Here is a 26,948-nt window from a genome sequence, read left to right as displayed (position 1 = left end):
CAGATTTCTCAAGAGGCAGGTCAGGTGGTCTGGTATTCCCATCTCTTTAAGAATTTTCCAGACTGAACTCATTAAATAAGTTAAAATGAGGTAATTTGGTGGTGGGGGACACTAATAAAATATGACTCATATCCTTATATAAAGACAAAATTTGGACACACATGAACAGAAGGAAGTAAATGTAGACACAGTGGGAATATAGCCTTCTACAAACAAAGGAGAGAGGACAAGAACAGATCCATCTCTCAAGGCTCTAGAAGGGAATCAATCCTGCTAATTAAAACCTTGACCCACTATTTCTAACCTCAGAACTGTGAGAAAATATGTCTGTTGTTTAAGCCACCGAGTCTCTGGTACTTTGTTATATTTGGCCCTAGCTACCATAAGGAAGAAATAATACTAATTCTATGCAAAATGTATAGACATTTTCAAAGAATCTACAATAATACCACTTTTTAAGTGTAATTGTATTGTTAAAAGTTAGTTAATGAAAAATTCAGAAAAGATTTATATTATCACAGTTTTAAATTTTTCCTCAAAACAGTATTGTTCTCAAATTATCAGACATACTTCATATTTGTAGATGTGACTTGAGGAATTTAAAGTAAAGCAAAGAAAGCATTGGCAAGTATTTACCCATCTGCCATTTCCAGTTGCTCTTATCACAATGATACTTTTAAAATAGACCACAGTCAATTAATATTTTTAGCAGAAAAAAAACTGAGATTAAGATTAAATTTGTATTCAAGCCAAATTAAAAATAGATGACTGTGATTCCAGATTATACATATGAAAAAGAGAAAAGATACTGTTTTCCAATTTGGGAAAACACATTATTGACCCATTTCTATCACAACACAGATCTACAACTTATAATTTACTTATTGGGCACTACTTTAAAACGTTCAATTAAGCAAATATTTACTGAGCATCCATCTCATGCCAGAAATTTTTTGAGAGGTTTGATATGTGTCAGTGAAAAGTTTATGTGAAGCCTATATTCCAGCAGGAAAGGGAGAAAATCAACAATAATATAAGTGTATATATGTGTAAAATGTGCATATATGTATAAGTACGTGTATATGTGCATATATATTCTAATATATGTGCTAGAATGCACATATACACTTATTTATACATATATGCACATTTAAGCCAGAGAAGGCAATGGCACCCCACTCCAGTACTCTTGCCTGGAAAATCCCATGGATGGAAGAGCCTGGTAGTCTGCAGTCCATGGGGTCACTAAGAGTCGGACACGACTGAGCGACTTCACTTTCACTTCTCACTTTCATACATTGGAGAAGGAAATGGCAACCCACTCCAGTATTCTTGACTGGAGAATCCCAGGGACAGGGGAGCCAGTTGGGCTGCCGTCTGTGGGGTTGCACAGAGTCGGACACAACTGAAGCGACTTAGCAGCAGCAGCAGCACATTTAAGGAGCCGTGGCTGCGTGGGCGCAGGAGGGCCTAGAGGAGCTATCCCATGTTGAAGGTCAGAAGGGCAGTGGTGAGGAGATACCCCTCATCCAAGGTAAGGAGCAATGGCTGTGCTTTGCTGGAGCAGCCGTGAAGAGATACCCTAAGCCCAAGGTAAGAAAAACCCAAGTAAGACGGTAGGTGTTGCAAGAGGGCATCAGAGAGCAAACACACTGAAACCATACTCACAGAAAACTAGTCAATCTAATCACACTAGGACCACAGCCTTGTCTAACTCAATGAAACTAAGCCATACCCGTGGAGCAACCCAAGATGGGCGGGTCATGGTGGAGAGATCTGACAGAATGTGGTCCACTGGAGAAGGGAATGGCAAACCACTTCAGTAGTCTTGCCTTGAGAACCCCATGAACAGTATGAAAAGGCAAAATGATAGGATACTGAAAGAGGAACTCCCCAGGTCAGTAGGTGCCCAATATGCTACTGGAGATCAGTGGAGAAATAACTCCAGAAAGAATGAAGGGATGGAACCAAAGCAAAAAGAATACCCAGCTGTGGATGTGACTGGTGATAGAAGCAAGGTCCGATGCTGTAAAGACCAATATTGCATAGGAACCTGGAATGTCAGGTCCATGAATCAAGGCAAATTAGAAGTGGTCAAATAAGAGATGGCAAGAGTGAATGTCGACATTCTAGGAATCAGCGAACTGAAATGGACTGGAATAGGTGAATTTAACTCAGATGACCATTATATCTACTACTGCGGGCAGGAATCCCTCAGAAGAAATGGAGTAGCCATCATGGTCAAGAAAAGAGTCCGAAATGCAATACTTGGATGCAATCTCAAAAACGACAGAATGATCTCTGTTCGTTTCCAAGGCAAACCATTTAATATCACAGTAATCCAAGTCTATGCCCCAACCAGTAACGCTGAAGAAGCTGAAGTTGAATGGTTCTCTGAAGACCTACAAGACCTTTTAGAACTAACACCCCAAAAAGATGTCCTTTTCATTATAGGTGACTGGAATGCAAAAGTAGGAAGTCAAGAAACACCTGGAGTAACAGGCAAATTTGGCCTTGGAATACGGAATGAAGCAGGGCAAAGATTAATAGAATTTTGCCAAGAAAATGTACTGGTCATAACAAACACCGTCTCCCAACAACAAAAGAGAAGACTCTGTACATGGACATCACCAGATGGTCAACACTGAAATCAGATTGATTATATTCTTTGCAGCCAAAGATGGAGAAGCTCTATACAGTCAGCAAAAACAAGACCAGGAGCTGACTATGGATCAGACCATGAACTCCTTATTGCCAAATTCAGACTGAAATTGAACAAAGTGTGGAAAACCACTAGACCATTCAGGTATGACGTAAATCAAATCCCTTACGATTATACAGTGGAAGTGAGAAATAGATTTAAGGGCCTAGATCTGATAGATAGAGTGCCTGATGAACTATGGACAGAGGTTTGTGACATTGTACAGGAGACAGGGATCAAGACCATCCCCATGGAAAAGAAATGCAAAAAAGCAAAATGGCTGTCTGGGGAGGCCTTACAAAGAGCTGTGGAAAGAAGAGAAGCGAAAAGCAAAGGAGAAAAGGAAAGATATAAGCATCTGAATGCAGAGTTCCAAAGAATAGCAAGAAGAGATAAGAAAGCCTTCTTCAGTGATCAATGCAAAGAAATAGAGGAAAACAACAGAATGGGAAAGACTAGAGATCTCTTCAAGAAAATCAGACATAACAAAGGAACATTTCATGCAAAGATGGACTCGATAAAGGACAGAAATGGTATGGACCTAACAGAAGCAGAAGATATTAAGAAGAGATGGCAAGAATACACAGAAGAACTGTACAAAAAAGAGCTTCATGACCCAGATAATCATGATGATGTGATCACTGACCTAGAGCCAGACATCCTGGAATGAGAAGTCAAGTGGGCCTTAGAAAGCATCACTACGAACAAAGCTAGTGGATGTGATAGAATTCCAGTTGAGCTATTCCAAATCCTGAAAGATGATGCTGTGAAAGTGCTGCATTCAATATGCCAGCAAATTTGGAAAACCTAGCAGTGGCTACAGGACTGGAAAAGATCAGTTTCATTCCAATCCCAAAGAAAGGCAATGCCAAAGAATGCTCAAACTACCACACAATTGTACTCATCTCACACGCTAGTAAAGTAATGCTCAAGATTCTCTAAGCCAGGCTTCAGCAATATGTGAACCATGAACTTCCTGATGTTCAAGCTGGTTTTAGAAAAGGCAGAGGAACCAGAGATCAAATTGCCAACATCCACTGGACCATGGAAAAAGCAAGAGAGTTCCAGAAAAACATCTATTTCTGCTTTATTGACTATGCCAAAGCCTTTGACTGTGTGGATCACAATAAACTGTGGAAAATTCTGAAAGAGATGGGCATACCAGACAACCTGACCTGCCTCTTGAGAAATTTGTATACAGGTCAGGAAGCAACAGTTAGAACTGGACATGGAACAACAGACTGGTTCCAAATAGGAAAAGGAGTACGTTAAGGCTGTATATTGTCACCCTGTTTATTTAACTTCTATGCAGAGTACATCATGAGAAACGCTAGACTCGAAGAAGCACAAGCTGGAATCAAGATTGTTGGGAGAAATATCAGTAATCTCAGATATGCAGATGACACCACCCTTATGGCAGAAAGTGAAGAGGAACTCAAAAGCCTCTTGATGAAGGTGAAAGTGGAGAGTCAAAAAGTTGGCTTAAAGCTCAACGTTCAGAAAACAAAGATCATGGCATCTGGTCCCATCATTTCATGGGAAATAGATGGGAAAACAGTGGAAACAGTGTCAGACTTTATTTTTGGGGGCTCCAAAATCACTGCAGATGGTGACTGCAGCCATGAAATTAAAAGACGCTTACTCCTTGGAAGGAAAGTTATGACCAACCTAGATAGCATATTCAAAAGCAGAGACATTACTTTGCCAACAAAGGTTCGTCTAGTCAAGGCTATGGTGTTTCCTGTGGTCATGTATGGATGTGAGAGTTTGACTGTAAAGAAGGCTGAGCACCGAAGAATTGATGGTTTTGAACTGTGGTGTTGGAGAAGACTCTTGAGAGTCCCTTGGACTGCAAGGAGATACAACCAGTCCATTCTGAAGGAGATCAGCCCTGGGATTTCTTTGGAAGGAATGATGCTAAAGCTGAAACTCCAGTACTTTGGCCACCTCATGCGAAGAGTTGACTCCTTGGAAAAGACTCTGATGCTGGGAGGGATTGGGGCAGGAGGAGAAGGGGACGACAGAGGATGAGATGGCTGGATGGCATCACTGACTCGATGGACGTGAGTCTGAGTGAACTCTGGGAGTTGGTGATGGATAGGGAGGCCTGGCGTGCTGCAAATCATGGGGTCGCAAAGAGTCGGACATGACTGAGCGACTGATCTGATCTGATCTGATATACCTTTATCTTGGAGAAGGAACTGGCAACCCACTTCAGTATTCTTGCTAGGATAATCTCATGGTCAGAGGAGCCTGGCAGTCTACTGCTCATGCAGTCAGAAAGAGTGAAACACTACTGAACAACTGATTATGAGTGCTTACACATACATAACATGCATGTTATATATACACATGTGTGTTAACCATTCAGTTGTGTCCAATTCTTTGCAGCCCATGGACTGCAGCCTGCTAGGCTTCTCTGTCCCTATGCACAAATAATAGAAGATAATAAGTGCTAAGAAAAAAATGAAAGAGCAAGGTGATGGGGCTGGGTGTGAGGCAGTGCTGGGAGTTCTGGTTTCATCTTTAATACTATAGTCTTGGGGGATGTATTGAGAAAGAACATTAACTGGCCTTGCCTGTGTCTAGTGGAAGAGTGGTCTGTGCAGAGTGAAATGGTCTATGCAAAGTAAAGAGCTGTGCAAACGTCCAGGAGCAGTGGTGGTGCCTGAGCTTCTGCAGTGTTTATGGATGAAGCCAATGTGACTGGAGCAGAGTGAGCAAAGAGGAAAGCAGTCAAAGCTGAGGTGGGAATGGGGAGGAGGAGACAGGCATAGAAGGATAAGAGCAAGAGGGGATCATGTCAGGCGTTTTAGGTTGCTGTAATGTCTATAGCTTTTTCTTTGATGTAATATTTCTTCCCTCCAGTATTCAAGGAGAATAATAAGTAAGGACCACGTAAGGAATGGCCCCTTGCTCACTGAATGTCCAGCAAGGCCATCAGCCCTAGCTTCTCCAGGAAGCTTTTTTGATCACCCCATCCTCTGGACTTAATGTATTCTCTCTTTATATCATGCATCACTAGATTTGCCAGATACTCATAGAACTGCCATTACATACTTGTTTTATACATTTATTTAGTAATGTCTCTCCATACATTGTATATCTCTTGAAGGTAGCAGTTTTGTCATCCTTGATATGAGCTGCCTTGCACTAAGAACCCAATGAATGTTTTTTAAATGAGTAAGGCTTCTTGATTTTACAAAAATACCAATTTCTACACTGCAAGAAACATCTTAGAACAAATGTCAAATAAATGTACCATCATCTTGAGATATATGACTATCAAAAAGTGATATCAGATTTTAATTTTTCTCTGTTGTAAGCAAGCATTTTCACGTTGTTTCTAATTATTAAATTTTTTATGAAATGAAAATACTTGGCTAACCAGATTCCCTTTAATCACATCGTTGAATGTTTTTAAGTCTCACATTCCCTGCTTGTACTAGTTCTTTCTTCAGATATAATTTTTGCCTTCTAAATTATTATGTTTTTAGTTAAGATATAGTATAATATTCTGGTAGTATATCTACTACATCTTTCATGTGAATTGCATATATCTTTTCACAAAATTTCTCATTTTTGTTTTAATGAGAAACTACTAAAAGTCAAGTTACCAATATTATTTGTTGTTCTATCATGGGTGCACTGAATTAGGAAATTCAATTATATGTCAATTTCATGTCTTTATCCTGGTTTTTCTTACACAACATCCTATATTTAGAGAGTCATTCATGGCCCATTGGGAAAGGTTAGAACTATAATTAGACCTTTTTCTCTAGACACTTGAGCAATGGAATTCATGAAGGTTAGTAGCAGCTTTCCATTAATTGCTCCCTTGTGGTTTTACAGTAAAGCTGTTAACTTATGTACCAGGGTTGCTACCCACAGCATCCTTGCACTGACATTTGAGGCAGTGATTAGAATGTCATTGCTTTCCAATACTTCATTGCTATTCAGGGGACACATGCAATGTCTTTCCCCTCATACTGCAGGGATCACAAATTCAGACACAAAAAAATATCATCTCTGTTTCTTTATCATCAGAATAGGGCTTTTGAAAGTGGTTTTGTTCTGAATATAGTGTTCATACTGGACTCTGTTCTACACAGTGTCACTGTCTTGTCTTTCAAACTAATGGGAACAAAGAAGAATCATTCTTTATGTGCAAAGCAGTGCACCCCAAGGGCAAAACATCTATCAGTATGAAAAATAGTCAAGTAACAACCAAGAAATTGTGTTTTGTGAAAGCTCACAGGTCTGATTGTATGTTTGAGCCAGCACATTGCCATGTTAGTTTTCTCAAATCTTTGAACTTAATAGTTTCTTATTCAAATGTCTTTCTTATCATTTATACTGCCTGCATTCAACTATTCAGCTTGTGTTGTCAGGACCTGCCTATAACTCAACTAGGACTGAGATTTACGGAGCTGGAGAGCACAATTATCCTTCTGTCTCAGAAATAAATTACAGCTGCAAAGCCCTGCTCTCTTCATCCCACTCATTCATTTAAAAAAAATTCTTCACCATGTAGCATGAGGACATCATATCATAATGAAAAATACAACACAGCTTCCCTTCCTGTTTTTTCCTTCCTTTGTTGTTTAGTCACGAAGTCGTGTCTGACTCTTTGCAACTCCGTGGGCTGTAGCCCTCCAGGTTCCTCTATCCATAGAATTTTCTAAGCAAGAATATTGGAGCAGATTGCAATTTCCTCCTACAGGGGATCTTCTTGACCCAGGAAATGAACCCACATCTCCTGCATTACAGGCAACTTCTTCACTGCTGAGCCACCAGGAAAGACTTTTTCCTTTCTTACTCCTTCTTCATGCATGTGTATGTGTATGTGTGTGTGTGTGTGTAGCACACATATGCATCTAATATATATATTACTTAACTAATTTCATTTATCTTTCTTAATATTTCAGATTCTCTAGAGTAAGGTGACACAATATCATTCTGTTATCATCAAGACCATTTACAATTTTCCTTAAAAAAAAGACTTTTTATATGTGCTGCACCTTAATGTAGATATTTGATATGTTGCATTCTCATGAAAAAAAAATATTTTTCTGCCTCCAGAAGTGGTTGAAGAGTAGCTGCAAAATTGAAATGATCATGATGAAACACTGTAGTTCAGGGTCAAGGGAAGTTAGAAGGATTATTAAACAGCTGAAAAACTAAACTAAAGGGGAAAGGTCCCAAAAGTGAGATTATTGAGGGCACAGACGTTAGAATGGAGACTATATTTAAAAAGTGTCTGAAAAGGTAGAATTAAGAGTTTTTTTTTTTTAAAGTTCAGTCCTCACTGGCTATAGACAAGAAAAAATTGAGCATAGAGTTCCTATACTGACATAACACTTTCCTACGGGTCAAGATTTGAACCATTGAAATTTTAAATGTAATTGAAGACATTTGAAGTAAATTGTTTTGTTGAAATTATTTTAAAAACTTGCCTCATGGGGCTGTAAGATAAACAAAATAAATTCCTTAGTCATAAAACGTGTCTTGTATTAGCTGTTAGAGTAACAGTTCAATAAAAGAAGCCTGATTTTAAAGTTCCAGGAGACAAAGAGACAAGGGCTTGTGGGTGACCCTTGTTGGCATGGAAACATGGATATCAGTCAGCCACTCAGTTCAGCTGCTCAGTCGTGTCTGACTCTTTACAACCCCATGGACTGCAGCACCTCAGGCTTCCTTGTCCATCACCAATACATGGAGCATGCTCAAACTCATGTCCATCCAGTCAGTGATGCCATCCAACCATCTCATCCTCTGTCGTCCCCTTCTCCTCCTGCTCTCAATTTTTCCCAGCATCAGGGTCTTTTCCAGTGAGTCAGTTCTTCGAATCAGGTGGCCAAAGTACTGAAGTGTCAGCTTCAGCATCAGTCCTTCCACTGAATAGTCAGGACTGGTCTCCTTGAGGATTTACTGGTTTGATCTTCTTGCAGTCCAAGGGATTCTCAAGTCTTCAACACCACAGTTCAAAAGCATCAATTCTTTGGCACACAGCTTTCTTTATAGTTCAACTCTCACATCCATACATGACTACTGGAAAAATCATAGCTCTGAATAGATGGACCTTTGTTGGCAAAGTAATGTCTCTGTTTTTTAATATGCTGCTAGGTTGGTCATAGGTTTTCTTCCAAGGACCAAGCATCTTTTAATTTCATGGCTGTAGTCACCATCTGCAGTGATTTTGGAGCCCAAGAAAATAAAGTCTGTCACTGTTTCCATTGTTTCCCCATCTATTTGCCATGAAGTGATGGGACCAGATACATGATCTTAGTTTTCTGATTGTTGAGTTTTAGGCCAACTCTTTCTCTCTCCTATTTCACTTTCATCAAGAGGCTCTTTAGTTCTTTGCTTTCTACGATAAAGGTTGTATCATCTGTGTATCTGAGGTTATTGATATTTCTCCCGGTTATCTTGATTCCTTCTTGAGCTTCATCCAGCCTGGTATTTTGCATGATGTATTCTGCATATAAGCTAAATAAGCAGGGTGACAATATACATCCTTGATGTACTCCTTTCCCGATTTGGAATCAGTCTGCTGTTCCATGTCCAGTTCTAACTGTTGCTTCTTGAACTGCATACAGATTTCTCAGAAGCAGGTCAGATGGTCTGGTATTTCCATCTCTTTAAGAATTTTCCACAGTTTGTTGCGATCCACACAATCAAAGGCATTTGACGTAGTCAATAAAGTAGAAGTAGATGTTTTTCTGGAACTCTCTTGCTTTATTGATGATCCAATGGATGTTGCCAATTTGACTTCTGGTTCCTCTGCCTTTTCTAAATCCAGCTTGAACATCTGGAAGTTCACGGTTCACGTAATGTTGAAGCCTGGCTTGGATAATGTTGAGCATTTCTTTGCTAGCATGTGACATGAGTGCAATTGTGTGGTAGTTTGAACATTCTTTGGCATTGTCTTCTTGGGGATTGGAAAGAAAAGTAAACTTTTCCAGTCCTGTGGCCACTGCTGAGTTTTCCAAATTTGCTGGCATATTGAGTGCAGCAGTTTCACAGCATCATCATTTAGGATTTGAAAAAGCTCAACTGGAATTCCATTACCTCCATTAGCTTTGTAGTGATGCCTCCTAAGGCCCACTTGACTTGGCATTCCAGAATGTTTAGCTCTAGTCCAGTGATCACACTATCATGGTTATCTGGGTCATGAAGATCTTTTTTGTACGGCTCTTCTGTGTATTCTTGCCACCTCTTCTTAATATCTTCTGCTTCTGTTGGGATCATACCAATTCTGTCCTTTATTGTGCCCATCTTTGCATGATAAGTTCCCTTGGTTATCTCTGATTTTCTTGAAGAGATCTCTAGTCTTTCCCATTAATTGTTTTCCTCTATTTCTTTGCATTGATCACTGAGGAAGGCTTTGTTATTTCTCCTTCCTATTCTTTAGAACTTTGCATTCAAATGTGTATATCTTTCCTTTTCTTCTTTGCCTTTAGCTTCTCTTCTTTTCTCAGCTATTTGTAAGGCCTCCTCAGACAACCATTTTGCCTTTCTGCATATCTTTTTCTTGGGGATGGTCTTGATCACTACCTCTTGTGCAATGTCACGAACCTCCATCCATAGTTCTTCAGGCACTCTGTCTATCAGATCTAATCCCTTGAATCTTTGTCACTTCCACTGTATAATCATAAGGGATTTGATTTAGGTCACACCTGAATGGTCTAGTGGTTTTCCCTACTTTCTTCAAGTTAAGTCTGAATTTGTCAATAAGGAGTTCATGATCTGAGCCAGGACATCTCCTGCGTTTTTTTTTTTTTTTTTTTTTTTTTTGCTGACTGTATAGAGCTTCTCTGTCTTTGGCTGCAAAGAATATAATCAATCTGATTTCAATATTGATCATCTGGTGATGTACATGTGTAGAGTCTTTAGTGTTGTTGGAAGAGGGTGTTTGCTATGACCAGTGTGTTCTCTTGGCATAACTCTGTTAGCCTTTGCCCTGCTTCATTTTTTACTGCAAGGCTAAACTTGCCTGTTACTCCAGGTATCTCTTGACTTCCTATTTTTGCATTCCGGTCCCTTGTAATGAAAAGGACATCTTTTTTGGGTGTTAGTTCTGGAAGGTCTTGTGGGTCTTCATAGAACTATTCAACTTCAGCTTCTTTGCCATTAATGGTTTGGACCTAGACTTGAGTTACTGTGATATTTAATGGTTTGCCTTGGAAAAAAACAGAAATCATTCTGTCGTTTTTGAGACTGCACCCAAGTACTGCATTTCGGACTCTTTTGTTGACTATGATGGCTACTCCATTTCTTCTAAGGGATTCTTGTCCACAATAACTGACATAATGTTCATCTGAATTAAAATTTCCCATTCCAGTCCATTTTAGTTCACTGATTCCTAAAATGTCCATGTTCACTCTTGCCATCTCCTGTTTGACCACTTCCAATTTACCTTGATTCATAGACCTAACATTCTATGCAATATTGTTTTTTATAGCATTGGACTATGCAATATTGTTCTTTACAGCATTTGACTTTAGTTCTGATATAAAGTAAAGAAGATATGGTGGAGTAGAAGGATATGCACTCATGTTCTCCTGCAAGATCTCCAAATTACAACTTGCTGCTGAACAACCATCGACAGGAGAATGTTGGATCCCATCATAAAAAGCTACCCCATGTCCAGGGGCAAAGGAGAGTCCCAGCAAGTTGCTAGGAGGGGCAAAATTGCATTTAGAATCAAACCCCATACCTGCCAGAGATGCTTGGAGGGCTCAAACAAAACCTTATGTGCTCCAGGAGGCCCCAGAGAGACTGAGACAGACTTGCCTTTTGAGGGTCTCCTGCGGAGGTACGGGTGAGCAGTGGCCTGCGGCAGGGCAGGGGCTCTAGATACAGCAGACCTGGGTATGGCATAAACCCTCTTGGAGGAGGTTGCCATTAACCCCACCATAGAGCCCCCAGAACTTGCACATTACTGGGGAAACAGACTCTTGGAGGCACAAACAAAATCTTGTGCATACCAGGACCCAGGAGAAAGGAGCAATGGCCTCACTAGAGACTGACCCAGACTTGCCTGTGAATGTCCAAGAGTCTCTGGTAGAGGCATGGGTTGGCAGTGGCCTGCTGCAGGGTCAGGGGCACTGAGTGGGGCAGTGCATGCATGGGACCTTTTGAAGGAGGTCACCATTATCTTCATTACCTCCACCGTAGTTTGGTCTCAGGTCAAACAACAGGGAGGGAACACAGCCCTGCCCATCAACAGAAAATTGGATTAAAGATTTACTGAGCATGCCCTCCTCCCCCACCCCCACCATCAGAACAATACCTAGCTTCCCCCATACTCAGTCTATCCCATCAGGAAGCTCCCAAAGCCTCTTATCTTTATCCCTCAGAGGGCAAACAGAATGAAAACTACAATCACAGAAAACTAGTCAAATTGATCACATGCACCACAGCCTTGTCTAACTCAATGAAACTATGAGCCGTGTTGAGTAGGACCACCTAAGATGGCTGGGTCATGGTGGAGAGTTCTGACAAAATGTGGTCCACTGGAGAAGGGAATGGCAAACCACTTCAGTAGTCTTGCCTTGAGAACCCCATGAACAGTATGAAAAGGCAAAAAAGATATGACACTGAAAGATGAACTCCCCAGGTCAGTAGGTGCCCAATATGCTACTGGAGAAGAGTGGAGAAGTAACTCCAGAAAGAATGAAGAAACGGAGCCAAAGCTAAAACAACACCCAGTTGTGGATGTGACTGGTGATAGAAGTACAGTATGATGCTATAAAGGACATGGACATATCTGCTGCAAACTCCTCCCTAGAAAATAGGGAATGAAGGGGCTGTTAGGGGAGTACAAATTGTTGGGTGAAGGGAATAAAACTGTCATCCAAAGGCGTAGATTAAACAGTGTTGGTTATTGCAGGATGATGGACCATCGAGAGACCAAATTGGGGGAGGGATGTGAGAGTTTTAAAGGGTGTGAAATGGAATGGACAAGAGCACCTAAGAGCTTAGGAATGTTTGGATATCATATTAATTTCTGGTCAGAACTCAGAGTTTGTGCAAGTGATGAACTAAGAGGATGAGGTCTCGTGCAAAAAAGCACTTCCTGAACGAGAAAAAAGGGGTGGTTTGAGATGGACAAGTGAGCGTTCACTGGATTTGAAAGAATCAGTCTAGAAATTAGTGGAGACACTGAGACCGTCAGTCCCCTTTGATCTTCCGAACTTGAGAGATTAACTCTTATATTTTATTTTAAAAGATGAAACAACGTAAGAAATATTTGAGATTGGAGGTGAAATGTGAACACTTTTGTTCCATGTGCATTTATTGATTGCCTTCTCTGAATGCAAAGTGCTGTTCTAGGTGCTTGGGGTTTATCAATAAAAAAGGAAGACAAAGCTCCCTGCCCACCTGGAACTTACATTTCAGTGTGGGTAGCACTGAGTGCCCAGTAAGCTAGTAATGAATGGGCAAATTACATAATATTTAGAAGGTAATGAGTGATATTAAAACAAGAGAAGTAGAGCAGGGTGAGGGGCCACAGCAGTGCTCCATGGAGGGTCAGGTTGCCACATTCAAAGCAGAATCTGAGTAAGGACTTGCAAGAGGTCAGGGAGATAACTTCTGTGGATGTTAATGGCAAGAGCATTCAGGCAGCAGAAGGAAGAGTGAGCACAAAGCCTTTAAGGCAAGAGTCTCTTTAAAGAACCACAAGGTAAGTATGGCTATTGACAAATGAGCTACAGGGAAAAGAGTGGGACAAATGTAGACATACATACCTTCTCAAAAGTTTTGGCTCAATAGGTCTTTCAACTATTGAAGTCTCAGGAAGAGAATTATTGAAAGAATTAAGTTTTAAAGCAAACAAACACAAGACACTGTTAAACCGGAAAACCATTTAAAAAATCAGAATTATGTTATGATACAGCTTATACTTAAAGGTATGAAATGTGAAATTTGAAAAAAAAAATCTGTATTTTAGTTAATAATACTGTGAAGTGAAAAAGTGAAAGTGTTAGTTGCCCAGTCATGTCCGACTCTTTACAACCCTGTGGACAGTAGTTCATCAGGCTCTTCTGTCCATTAAATTCTCCAGGCAAGAATACTGGGGTGGGGTGCCATTCCCTTCTCCAGAGGGTCTTCCTGACCCAGGGATTGAACACAGATCTCCTGCCTTGCAAGCAGATTCTTTACTGTTTGAGCCACCAGGGAAGCCCTAACCTATTTTTAGATTCTAACAAGAAATTGAATCAGGAGATGCAGCCCAAAATTTTCTCTGTTGTTTTCCCTTGGTCTCCACATGTTGATATTTTTGACTTCCTCATATGTAAGTTCTGGATTTGATGTTTCATACCCCAGTTTATTTAAAACAATTAAATATTGATCATTCTTTCTAGACAGGCATTAATTTAATATCTACCTACTTTTCCTGTATTTCCACCAGTAAAAAATTCCCACCTTGAGATGTACAAAAACACAACTTTATTTTCTAGAACTCAATTCAAATTACTGATTGGTTACTATTTACTATTATTATTCCCAATGACTGCAAAAATATAAATAGTTTTAAAATACTGTAATCCTGTATATTGTATCTTTAATGTAAGTATTTGAATTCAGGCTGTTTCCCTCTTTTCTCTTCCCTGCAAGGCAGATGAGTCTGATACACTGTCTCTGTCCTCCCCATATCCTTGCTGCTGTCCTGCCCTGGTTTTACTTGTGTCCTGTTACCTCTTCTTACCAGCCCATTCATTTCCTTATGCCGATCACGCCTCCTTGTTGGTTTTTGTTGACAGCAGTCAGTTGCTCCCCATAAAGGAGCATGTCTCTCCTGGGAGTTGAGTCTTATTCTCTATCCCACCAGTAGGCTGGAGATTCAAATCCAAGAAGAGGAACAAAGAAAGGCCTCACCACATCACAGATTATAGCTCTCTTGATTCCTTTTCTCTCCCACTACCTTCTTCCCACCGGTTTTGCCTTCAACCCATTCTGGAAAGGATTTTTAAATCTCCTCCTAGGATAGATGAAGCTGCAAGTATTTTGCATCTAGTATCTTCATTAATCCATATTAATAGAAAAACATTGTTCTCCTGGGCTGCTAGCCACTGGTTCTTGATATTTAAAGAGAAATTTCTGGAATATCTCTCATAAATTTTGGCTCTTGCAAAGAAAAGCTTTGGCTGTCACAACCATTACAGCTGAAATAGTTTTTAATGCTCATCTTGCAATTCAACCTTGAAATTATAATCATCCAATCACTGGACGCTTCAGCCGGTGAGTGGAATCCTGTGAAGCAGCAGGACAAAACATAACCAATTTTCCATAAAACGCATATTTAGCTGAATTCTTTGTTTACTGTTGGTGCTTAACAATTATAATTTTTGCACTGAAACGTATTTCCAAATGCTGTGAGGCAAGTCACCTTACAGTTAATCTAAGAAAGTTAGATGCTCCTGCATAAATAAGAGGTTAAATTGTCATTTTTATTTTCCAAATCATTCTGAGATGGAACATTTGTAAGGATATAGCTCTCTTCTAGTTTGTAAAATACTTAATGAAGACAGGTAGTATAGTCTTATATTCTTTTGACTAAACTATTCAATGATCTGTATACCAAAATTGCAAAACAGGTGGTTTCTTTCAAGCCATTGAGTTCCAGCAAGAAGCATGAGGTGGAGGAAAGGGAGCAGAAGAACTGGCTGAGAGTCCTGTTTTCTCATAAAAAGCTGTAAAATTTTAGAAAATTATTATGCTAAGTCTCAGTTTCATCACTTCTAAAATGGGGATTTAATATCAATTTTATGTACTATTTATGAGCTTACCTAAGGTAATATATTTCAAAGTTCTTTGTGAGCATTTTATAATACACCTTGTTATCATAGGTTGTTATTATGAACAATAAAAATAATGACCAGTGTTAATAAGGTAATACTTAAAAAAAAAAACACCCAGGTTAGATTTATGTCGTTTCAGATGTGAGCTACCTACTATAACCTTGCAAACTGTTTGATTTGAAAGAACTTTAATCCATATCAGCTGAAGACCTACTGTAGTCTGCAGTACTTGTCAACTCAAATGCACATCATAAATTTTTTTTTTCCTTTTAAAGACAGAAAGTAGTTTTAGACCATAGTGACTGAAAGAGGAAGAGTGAACAACAGACAATACTGTAGTGTAGAAAAACATGTTCATTTGTGTGGATTTGATCTATAGAAATTATATATCAATGAATAGGTAATTTAAATAATACTGATTTCTTTTAAAAATCCCTTATGAAAATCTGACAGCTTAAGTAAAATGAGTTTCTATTTCACTTATGAGTACATAAAGTATTTAATAGCTTATCTAGAATGGGTTGGGACAAGTGCTATAATATAATTATAGTATATATTTCTTGGTTCAAGTTAACTGAATAACTGAATGTCATATTAACTTGCTGAGTTAACTCTGACCTTGGCTTTCAAAAGAAATGAGTGATATAATATTGTGCCTGATGTTTTCCCTACTTTGTATTAGAGAATTTCCATGTGACCTTTAATTGTAAAGTTTGAAAACGGCTTTGAGAAATACTGTTTTAATAAAATAATTTCAAATGAAGATCATGCACCTAGTGTAAAAATCATTCCACGTCACTAAAGGTACAAAATTAAAAGCAAAAATTTCTCTCCATACCACCTCTTCCCAGGATCATTTTCTAGGGGTGGGTATATATATTTTTTAATGTATTTAGCTGTTCTCTTGAATACAGATATTATTCTAAGGTGTTTGTGCCTCTATTTCTTTTTTTTTTAAATTGAGATCTAATTGACATATAACAGACAATTTTCTGTGTACAATGCAATAATTTGAAATATGTGTGCATTGCAAAATGATTACCACAACAAGTTTAGTTAACATCCATCACCACACAGTTACAAATTTGTGTGTATGTGTATGAGATCAGAACTTTTAAGAGTTACTCACTTAGCAACTTTCAAATATATAAGTGGTTTTCTTAGATATAGTCACCATGCAGTCCCAGAACTTTTATCTTATAACTGGAAGTTTGTACTTTTTGACCATCTTTACGCATTCCCTATCCCCACTTCTGGAAACAGTCAATCTATTGTCTGTATCTATGAGCTCATTTTTTCCCAGTTGCTGTTGCTTGTTTTTCTAGATTCCACGTAAAAGTGAAATCATACAGTATTTGTCTTTCTCTGTCTGACTTATTTCACTTAGCACAATGACGTCAAGGTCCCTCCATGTCATCTCAAACAATAGAATTTCCTTCTTTATATGGTTTAATGTATTTATATTTTATATAGTTATATAATATGTATATATATGTGTATATAGTACTTATATATATTAGTATATATGTGTGTGTGTGTGTGTATATATATATATATACTACTTTTTTATCTATTCATCCATCAGTAGACACTTAGTTTGGTTCCATATCTTGGCTACTATAGGTAATGTTGCTATAAACATGAGGGTGCTATCTTACTTCAATTTCTTGATTAATTGATTTTAGATACTTTCTACTTCCTTTGCTACCCTAATACTTAGAGATTTTCCTAATTAACCTTTTTTTTTAAATACTATTGGTGATTATCTTCATAACTTTAAATAATGTTCTTCAACCTCTATTTCTTTATCTATATTAGATATTATTGATTCTTTCCAAGTAATTCCAGTGTGCTGCCAACATTAAATACTGAATGTATCTTGGTTAGTCTAAACACTGAAAACCAGTAAGTAGCACTTACAAGTAGCATTTGCAGTATTATGATTATACAAATATTATTAGCTAGAATACAAAATGTGTGTGTGATTATATTTCTATTTTGCTAAACTTATGTGACATAAATCTTATGTGGTTTTTATGTAGTCATGATTCATTAAATCATTGGTCACGTGATTGAACTCAGTCTCCAGACCCTAACTTCTCAGAGGTCAGGTGTTTGAATGCTCCAAACTTCTGAAAATCAAGTGGCTGGTGTTTCTGGTGCCCAACCCCTAAACTGGAGTTCTCTAGAGGCTCCGCAGGGATACCTCATTAGTATAACAAAGCCACCCCTACCACTCAGGACATAGCAAGGCTTTTGGAATATCCATGCCAGGAACCCAGGACAAAGACCTGTTGGTGTAGTGAGGGGAGTGAGAACAGGGAAGTAAGAGCGCTGCCTGGTTTTGTGCAATAAGAACTTACGGTGGGGAACTTCCCTCTCTGTTCAGTGGTTAGGACCCCATGCTTTGAAGGCATGGAATGTAGGCTCAGTCCCCGGTCAGAGAACTAAGACCCAACATGCCACCTGGCAGGGCCAAAAACTAAAATTAAAAAAACAAACAAATCAACCTTATGGTGGCATTGTCCCCACAGAGCTGTGTATTCCACTGTAGTGGAATTTATCAGCAGCAGGGAATATAGAGGAAATGGTTTATTATTTAATATCTTTATCCTCTTGGAGAAGGCAATGGCAACCCACTCCAGTATTCTTGCCTGGAAAATCCCATGTACAGAGGAACCTGGTAGGCTACAGTCCATGGGGTCACAAAGAGTCGGACGACTGAGTGACTTCACTTTCTTCTTCCTTTCTTTATCCTCTTGCTATTCTTTTAACACTTCTTGAGTCCTTTCTATAACTAGACTGAGAGCACAACCCGAGTTCAGTGAGAAACTCCCTCTCTTCCTCACCCAGACTAAGTTTTAAAATTAAACAGTTCTGATTTTAGTGGGAAAATATGTGGTATTTTAACAAATAATCTGTACTGACAGCAGTATTTTTCATCATATCAACCATCTAATAATAATAATTATTGTTATAATTGTAGTAACTAGTGTTTCCTGAGGGCTTACTATGAAAGTCTCATTATGTGCTATTCTTCACATGTAATGTTTCAGTTACTCTTTAAAACAGACCCATGAGGAAGGTACTAATATTATTTACATTTTCATGGAAACCAAGGCCTAGAGATGTAAAGTAAGTTGCTCATGTACATACAATTAATGGTAGCACTGGAACTTGGAAACTTTTCTGTTTGACTTCAAATCATGCTCCTAAGTGCTATGATATATTGATTGTTCTTTGTATTTGGGCTAAAGACGAAAGTGAGGACAACAGAGAGTAATAGAGACTAATGCATCCTGAAGACACTGGAAGGATGTAAAATGAGATTTTTTTTCAGTGAATGGCAGCAATTTTTCATTGTATTGAAACAACCTTCAGTTTAGTCGCTCAGTCATGTCCAACTCCTTGCGACCCCAGGGACTGCAGCACGCCAGGCTTCCCTATCCATCACCAACTCCCGGAGCTGGCTCAGACTCATGTCCATCGAGTTGGAGATGCCATCCAACCATCTCATACTCTGTGAAACAACCCTAACATATAATTATTGTTAGTTAGTTATTTGGTCTCTTATTTTAAGGAAAAACCAAATAAGTCCCTCCCTTTGCTCCCTGTGCTATAGACTTTCCTTGGTAACACCTTGGAGGATGACTTTTGGGACACTTAACAGTGATTATGTTTACTCTGTAGTTCCACATTTGTTACATTTTTCAGAGGTTGGAGTTGCGAGGATAGAACAAGTGTGCAGCTAGTCAGAACAATTATTTGGTGCGGCAGGAAATTTGTATATATGTAACTGGAGAACAGTTATCATAAAATACTTTACTGAATTTGAAAAGGTTAGAGGTTTGGGGGGTTTATCACGTACAGCTTCTTCATCTTGCCTGAGGTCATCCCAACAGAACAAGGAATGAAATGCAGGGAAAATGGTTCCATGTGCTTGATGGTTCTCAGTGGTGGGCATTTGATTTATTCAGTCTTTGTACTTTTATGCAGTGCGGGGACATCTTATCAGAGTGCTGCCAACCATCTGTGTTTTAAAGGTGTTACAGTATCAGCCTGGGTCGCATTTTCTATATCTCTTTTATAATCTGCCCAGCTTCCGAGAAATTATTGCCATTTCCTTCTTCTACAATCAAAATGTCAGTGCCTCCCACCAAATAGGTTTTGCTCCTTGACTATGAACATGGAGACCCATAAAAATGCTCATGTGAATCAAGTTTATAGTGACAGAGCAGTGGCCTTATTTTACATAAAAATACAAGAGCCATCTTTCTTAATAGATTAAAAACAACCTTTTTCAAAGGGAAGAGAAGAGTATTTTACTCCATCAACAGATCACTTACTACAACTTCTGGATGGATGTAAAGCAATCACTGTTCCAAGTAGAAAAATCTTTCCTATGCTAAAAAATATCAGGTTCTAACAGTTGTGTGCACATCCTTCCTAGCATTTGTGAATATCATCATCCAGCTTAAATTCCATATTACGAATTCTGTATAGACACCTGTCTGCTCTGTTCTTTTAGTACCATCTCCTTTCCTGTGAATAGAGCTGTGACCAGTTGGAAACCTAAAGCAGAGTCCCTTCTAGGTTCTCCTATTTGTGCCTCAGATACTCAGGCTGGGCAGAGCTCTCACCCAGAGTACAGGCTTGGAAAAAGCCTCAGCCACATTGAAAACAGAGAATTGTGAGAAACTGGCAGTCCCTATTCAAATATATTTAGGACACTTGGAACTCAATTAGAGTAATTGAAGCTAGGCAATTTAATGAAAAAATTGGATTCAGTCTGCTTGTTTTCCCAGTCATTAATTTTACTGAGCTTGCTCTCACTCCCTTTCTCTCTCTCTCTCTTTTTTTTTTTTTTTTTTGAGGAGATAAACAGCTTCTTCTTTTCTCATTCCTGCCACAAGGTGTTCAAAATGCCAGAAATAAAATCACTTCTCACTTGATGAGAGGACATGGATGGTGCCTGACCAGTAGGAAGACCTGATAGCCATACACAAGTGCTTGTCCACTGATATCACTGGGTCCTGGTAAAATAGATTAAAAAAAATGTTTTCATAGTTTCAAGTCAGAAACTTACGTGGAGAAAAAGTTTAAAAACAGTCACAATCAAGGCATATTTCTTTCACTTATTGTAAATTTTTCACTAGAAAATAATCAGCATTTTCAAGTTCTCAGCAGAATGCTATTCCTATTTTTATCGCTTCTGTTAGTCTCCAGGTGCTGTTTTTGATATTAATGTTAATTTTTTACATATAGTGTAAAACTGTTGCTGCTAACACTCCAAAACTTTGGCCACTTGATGCAAAGAACCAACTCATTGGAAAAGACCCTGATGCTGGGGGAAGATTGAAAGCAAAAGGAAAAGAGGGCAGCAGAGAAGGAGATGGTTAGACTGTATCAGGGACTCAATGGATGTGAATTTGAGCAAACTTTGGGAGATAGTGAAGGACAGAGTATGCTGGCATGCTGCAGCCCATGGGGTCACAGAGTCAGACATGACATAGCAATTGAATAGCAACAACAAATAATGCAAATCTAATGCTCTGATGTGTGAATTTTTAACGATGGAAGTTAAAGAGTGGCATATTTAGGAGCCAACAGATATATGCAAATGTGTATAGAACAGTCGTGGTGTTTCGAAGAGTAAGAGTCTTAGTATTAAAATAAAAGAAGAACTAAGAAACAAAAGGACCAAATTCCCAGAAATTTGCCTCCCGTGTAAAAAAAAAAAAAAAAAAAAGCACCTGTCATTGGGTGATGGTTAACTGAATGATCTTTCTCTCAATCCTGAGCTAGGTAGCTACCTTATCACGGGCTCCTAGAGCTGTTTGAGGGTGGAGTGGATCTCCAGTCTTAAACCTGAATTTATCCAGATCCCCAATACACCCTTACCCACACATAGGCATAAACACAGCCTAAGACAATGTAGGCTGATGGAAACTGACTGAACAATTTACAAATGAATGCATTAGCCCATGTTTAAATTTCCAACTAACAAGGTAATCGTTTATTTACCTAACAAGCTATAGTTTGATTACAGGCCATTGTTGCCCATTAAAAAATGAAACTGTTCACATATCCAAATGAGGTTTATATTCTATGCTCTATTTCACACCAAGGAGGCACTTTCCAAAGCTAACAACTCTCATGAACATACAGAATAAATTTTGTATTTAACGTTTGGAACTTAAATCTGGAAAAACTCATGTGCTTAGCATGATATAATGAAATAATAGAAAACCTGGAATAACTAAGAATTCTTACCTTACTGCCACATTACAAGCTATGTGATCTTGGGCAATTGGTCAACCTCTCTGAACTATGCAAATCATACTTTGAACCAATAATATTTAAATTAGGATTTCAATAAGCCTCAATAGAGACTGCAAACCCCTTGAGAGCAAGTATCAAGTATCACAACTTAAACAGTCCATAATAACAAATAATAAACAACAAGTACAGGTTCCCCACCATTGCATTTTCAGGGTCTACTTGTGGTTGAGACTTGTCAGGTACATTTATTGAATGAAAGACTAAAAAGTAGAAAAGAAGACAGGTTTTGAACTAAATAGATGCATGTTGAAATTTTGTTACTATTATGAACACCGGGAATCAGGTAATCCACAGTAATCTCTTATCATCTCAGATTTTTTCCGTCTATAAAATGGAGAGAATATACTATACGCTTCATGGAATGACTGAGAGCCTTTCAGAACTCTCTGTCCACTGGAGTTGTCTTTGGTTTAGATAATCTTAGGAGGTATTAGAGGCTGTGAGATGTTTGCCAACAATGTAGAACTAAGCAATATAATGCCTCAAAGTTCAAATAAGTAATTATGACAAGGAACTTTATGGGTTAAAACATTTTCCTTTATTGCTCCATTTTCCAAGGTCTATTTCCATATCAACCTTCTATTATACCCCATTGTAAAAGCCAGAATGTTAAAACGGGAAATAGAAGTGACCCATAAAAGGAAAATTTGTATTGAATTTGAAGTTCTAATCTAATGATCTTGCATGTTTAAGGACACATGATATGTTTTGGTATACTACTGAGTACTTATCCATTCCCACTGGGAGAGTTTTACGTTGGAACCCCTGGCATCTTAGCATCAATGACATTTGGAAGAGGCCAATATCCTCCCTAACACTTAACATCAAAAAATCAGACTCCTATTTGCAAAGGTGAGCTATACCTGCTACAATTATTTCGAGAGAAGGCAATGGCACCCCACTCCAGTACTCAAATCCCAGCACAAGGGGCTCATATTTCATTAGAAGGCTCTAGTTTAGGTTCTACATTGTTCAGAGATTAAAAACAAACATAGGTTCAGTTAGGTCATTCTGTCACGTCCAGCTCTATGGAACCCCATGGACTGCTGCATGTCGGACTCCCTAGCCATCACCAGCTCCCAGAGCTTACTCGAACTCCTGTCCATCAAGTCAATGATGCCATCCCACCATCTCATCCTCTGTCACTCTCTTCTCCTCGTGCCTTCATTCTTTCCCAGCTTCAGGGTCTTTTTAAATGAGTCAGTTCTTTGCATCAGGTGGCCAGAGTATTGAAGTTTCAGCTTCAGCAGCAGCCCTTCCAATAAATATCAGGACTGATTTCCTTTAGGATTTACTGGTTGGATCTCCTTGCTGTCCAAGGGACTCTCAAGAGTCTTCTCCAACACCACGGTTCAAAAACATCAATTCTTTGGTGCTCAGCTTTCTTTATAGTCCAACTCTCACATTCATACATGACTAATGGAAAAACCATAGCCTTGACTTGACGGACTTTGTGAACAAAGTAATGTCTCTGCTTTTTAATATGCCGTCTAGGTTGGTCACAGCTTTTCTTCCAAGGAGCAAGTATCTTTTAATTTCATGGTTGCAGTCACCATCTGCAGTGATTTTGGAGCCCAAAAAAATAAAGTCTGTCACTCTTTCCATTGTTTCTCCATTTATTTACAATGAAGTGATGAGACTAGATGCTGTGATATTAGTTTTCTGAGTGTTGAGTTTTAAGCCAACTTTTTCACTTTCCACTTTCACTTTCATCAAGAGGCTCTTTAGTTCTTCTTCGTTTTCTACCATAAAGGTGGTATCATCTGCATATCTGAGGTTATTGATATTTCTTCCGGCAATCTTGATTCCAGCTTGAGCTTCATCTGGCCCGGCATTTGGCATGAACTTCCTGATGTTCAAGCTGGTTTTAGAAAAGGCAGAGGAAACAGAGATCAAACTGCCAACATCCGCTGGATCATGGAAAAAGCAAGATAGTTCCAGAAAAACATCTATTTCTGCTTTATTGACTATGCCAAAGCCTTTGACTCTGTGTATCACAATAAACTGTGGAAAATACTGAAAGAGATGGGAATACCAGACCACCTGACCTGCCTCTTGAGAAATTTGTATGCAGGTCAGGAAGCAACAGTTAGAACTGGACATGGAACAACAGACTGGTTTCAAATAGGAAAAGGAGTTCATCAAGGCTGTATATTGTCACCCTGCTTATTTAACTTCTATGCAGAGTACATCAGGAGAAACGCTGGACTGGAAGAAACACAAGAAAAACAAGGAATCAAGATTGCTGGGAGAAATATCAATAACCTCAGATATGCAGATGACACCACCCTTATGGCAGAAAGTGAAGAGGAACTCAAAAGCCTCTTGATGAAAGTGAAAGTGGAGAGTGAAAAAGTTGGCTTAAAGCTCAACATTCAGAAAACAAAGATCATGGCATCTGGTCCCATCACTTCATGGGAAATAGATGGGGAAACAGTGGAAACAGTGTCAGACTTTATTTTTGGGGGCTCCAAAATCACTGCAGATGGTGACTGCAGCCATGAAATTAAAAGACGCTTACTCCTTGGAAGGAAAGTTATAACCAACCTAGATAGCATATTCAAAAGCAGAAACATTACTTTGCCAACAAAGGTTCATCTAGTCATGGCTATGGTTTTTCCTGTGGTCATATATGGATGTGAGAGTTGAACTGTGAAGAAGGCTGAGCGCCGAAGAATTGATGCTTTTGAACTGTGGTGTTGGAGAAGACTCTTGAGAGTCCCTTGGACTGCAAGGAGATCCAACCAGTCCATTCTGAAGGAGATCAGCCCTGGGATTTACTTGGAAGGAATGATGCTAAAGCTGAAACTCCAGTACTTTGGCCACCTCATGCGAAGAGTTGACTCATTGGAAAAGACTGTGATGCTGGGAGGGATTGGGGGCAGGAGGAGAAGGGGACGACAGTGGATGAGATGGCTGGATGGAATCACTGACTCGATGGACATGAGTCTAGGTGAACTCTGGGAGTTGGTGATGGACAGGGAGGCCTGGCGTGCTGCGATTCATGGGGTTGCAAAGAGTCAGACACAACTGAGCGACTGAACTGAATTGAACTGAACTCTGAATATAAAGTTAAATAAGCAGGATGACAATATACAGCCTGATGTACTCCTTTCCTGATTTGTAACCAGTCTGCTGTTCCATGTCCAGTTCTAACTGTTGCTTCTTGACCTGCATACAGATTTCTCAGGAGGTAGGTCAGGTGGTCTGGTATTCCCATCTCTAAGAATTTTCCAGTTTGTTGAAATCCAGACAATCAAAAGCTTTGGTGTAGTTAATAAAGCAGAAATAGATGTTTTTCTGGAATTCTTGCTTTTTCCATGACCTAGCGGATGTTGGCAATTTGGTCTCTGGTTCCTCTGCCTTTTCTAAATCCAACTTGAACATCTGGAAGTTCATGGTTTATGTGCCATTGAAGCCTGACTTAGATAATTTTGAGCATTACTTTGCTAGAGTGTGAGATGAGTGCAGCTGTGTGGTAGTTTGAACATTCTTTGACATTGCCTTTCCTTGGGATTGGAATGAAAGCTGACCTTTTCCAGTTCTGTGGCCATTGCTGAGTTTTCCAAATTTTATGGCATGTGCAACACTTCCACAGCATCATCTTTTAAGATTTGAAAAAGCTCAACTGGAATTCCATCATTTCCACTAGCTTTGTTTGTAGTGATACTTTGTTCACATTCCAGATGTCTGGCTCCAGATGAGTGATCACACTATCATGGTTATCTGGGTCATGAAGATCTTTTTTATATAGGTCTGTGTATTCTTGCCACCTTTTCTTAACATCTCCTGCTTCTGTTAGGGCCATACCAATTCTGTCCTTTATTTAGCCCATCTTTGCATGAAATGTTCCCTTGGTTTCTCTAATTTTCTTGAAGAGATCTCTAGTCTTTCACATTCTATTGTTTTCCCCTATTTCTTTTCATTGATTCCTGAGGAAGGCTTTCTTATCTCTCCATGCTATTCTTTGGAACTTTGCATTCAAATGGGTATATCTTTCCTTTTCTTCTTTGCCTTTAGCTTCTCTTCTTTTCTCAGCTATTTGTAAGGCCTCTTCAGACAATCATTTTGCCTTTTTGCATTTCTTTTTCTTGGGGATGATCTTGATCACTGCCTCCTGTTACAATGTTATGAACTTCTGTCCATAGTCTTCAAGCGCTCTATCAGATCTAATCTCTTGAATCTATTTCTCACTTCCACTGTATAATCATAAGGGATTTGATTTAGGTCATACCTGAATGGTCTAGTGGTTTTCCACACTTTGTTCAATTTAACTCTGACTTGGGCAACAAGGAGTTCATGATCTGAGCCACAGTCAGCTCCTGGTCTTGTTTTTGCTGATTGTATAGAGCTTCTCCATCTTTGGCTGCAAAGAATATAATCAATCTGATTTCAGCATTGACCATCTGGTAATGTCCATGTGTATAGTTTTCTCTTGTGTTGTTGGAGGAGGGTGTTTGTCATGACCAGTGTGTTCTCTTGGCAGAACTCTGTTAGCCTTTGCCCTGCTTCATTCTGTACTCCAAAGCCATACTTGCCTATTACTCCCGGTATCTCTTGACTTCCTATTTTTGTATTCCAGTCCCCTGTAATTAAAAGGACATTTTTTGGAGGGTGTTAATTCTAGATGGTCTTGTGGTTTTCCATAGAACCGTTCAACTTCAGGTTTTCAGCATTACTGGTCAGGGCATAGACTTGGGTTACTGTGATTTTGAATGGTTTGCCTTGGAACTAACAGAGATCATTCTGTCATTTTGATATTGCATCCAAATGCTGCATTTCGGACTCTTTTGTTGACTATGATGGCTACTCCATTTCTTCTAAGGGATTCTTGCCCAAAGTAGTAGATATTATGGTGGTGGTTGTGGTTTAGTCGCTAAGTCGCGTCCAACTCCTGTGGCCCCAGGGACTGTAGCTTGCCAGGTTCCTCTCCCTGAGGGATTCTCCAGGCAAGAATTTTGGAGTGGGTTGCCACTTCCTTCTCCAGGGGATCTTCCTGACCCAGGAATCAAACCCATGTTTCCTGCATTGCAGGCACATTTTTTATCAACTGAGCTTAGAGGGAAGCCCAGATATAATGGTTATCGGAGTTAAAT

Source organism: Bos indicus, chromosome 9, assembly GCF_029378745.1.
Source record: "Bos indicus isolate NIAB-ARS_2022 breed Sahiwal x Tharparkar chromosome 9, NIAB-ARS_B.indTharparkar_mat_pri_1.0, whole genome shotgun sequence".
NCBI classification, from domain to species: Eukaryota; Metazoa; Chordata; class Mammalia; order Artiodactyla; family Bovidae; genus Bos; species Bos indicus.
The sequence above is the reverse complement of the archived record's forward strand: the minus strand, read 5'-3'. Positions refer to the sequence as shown.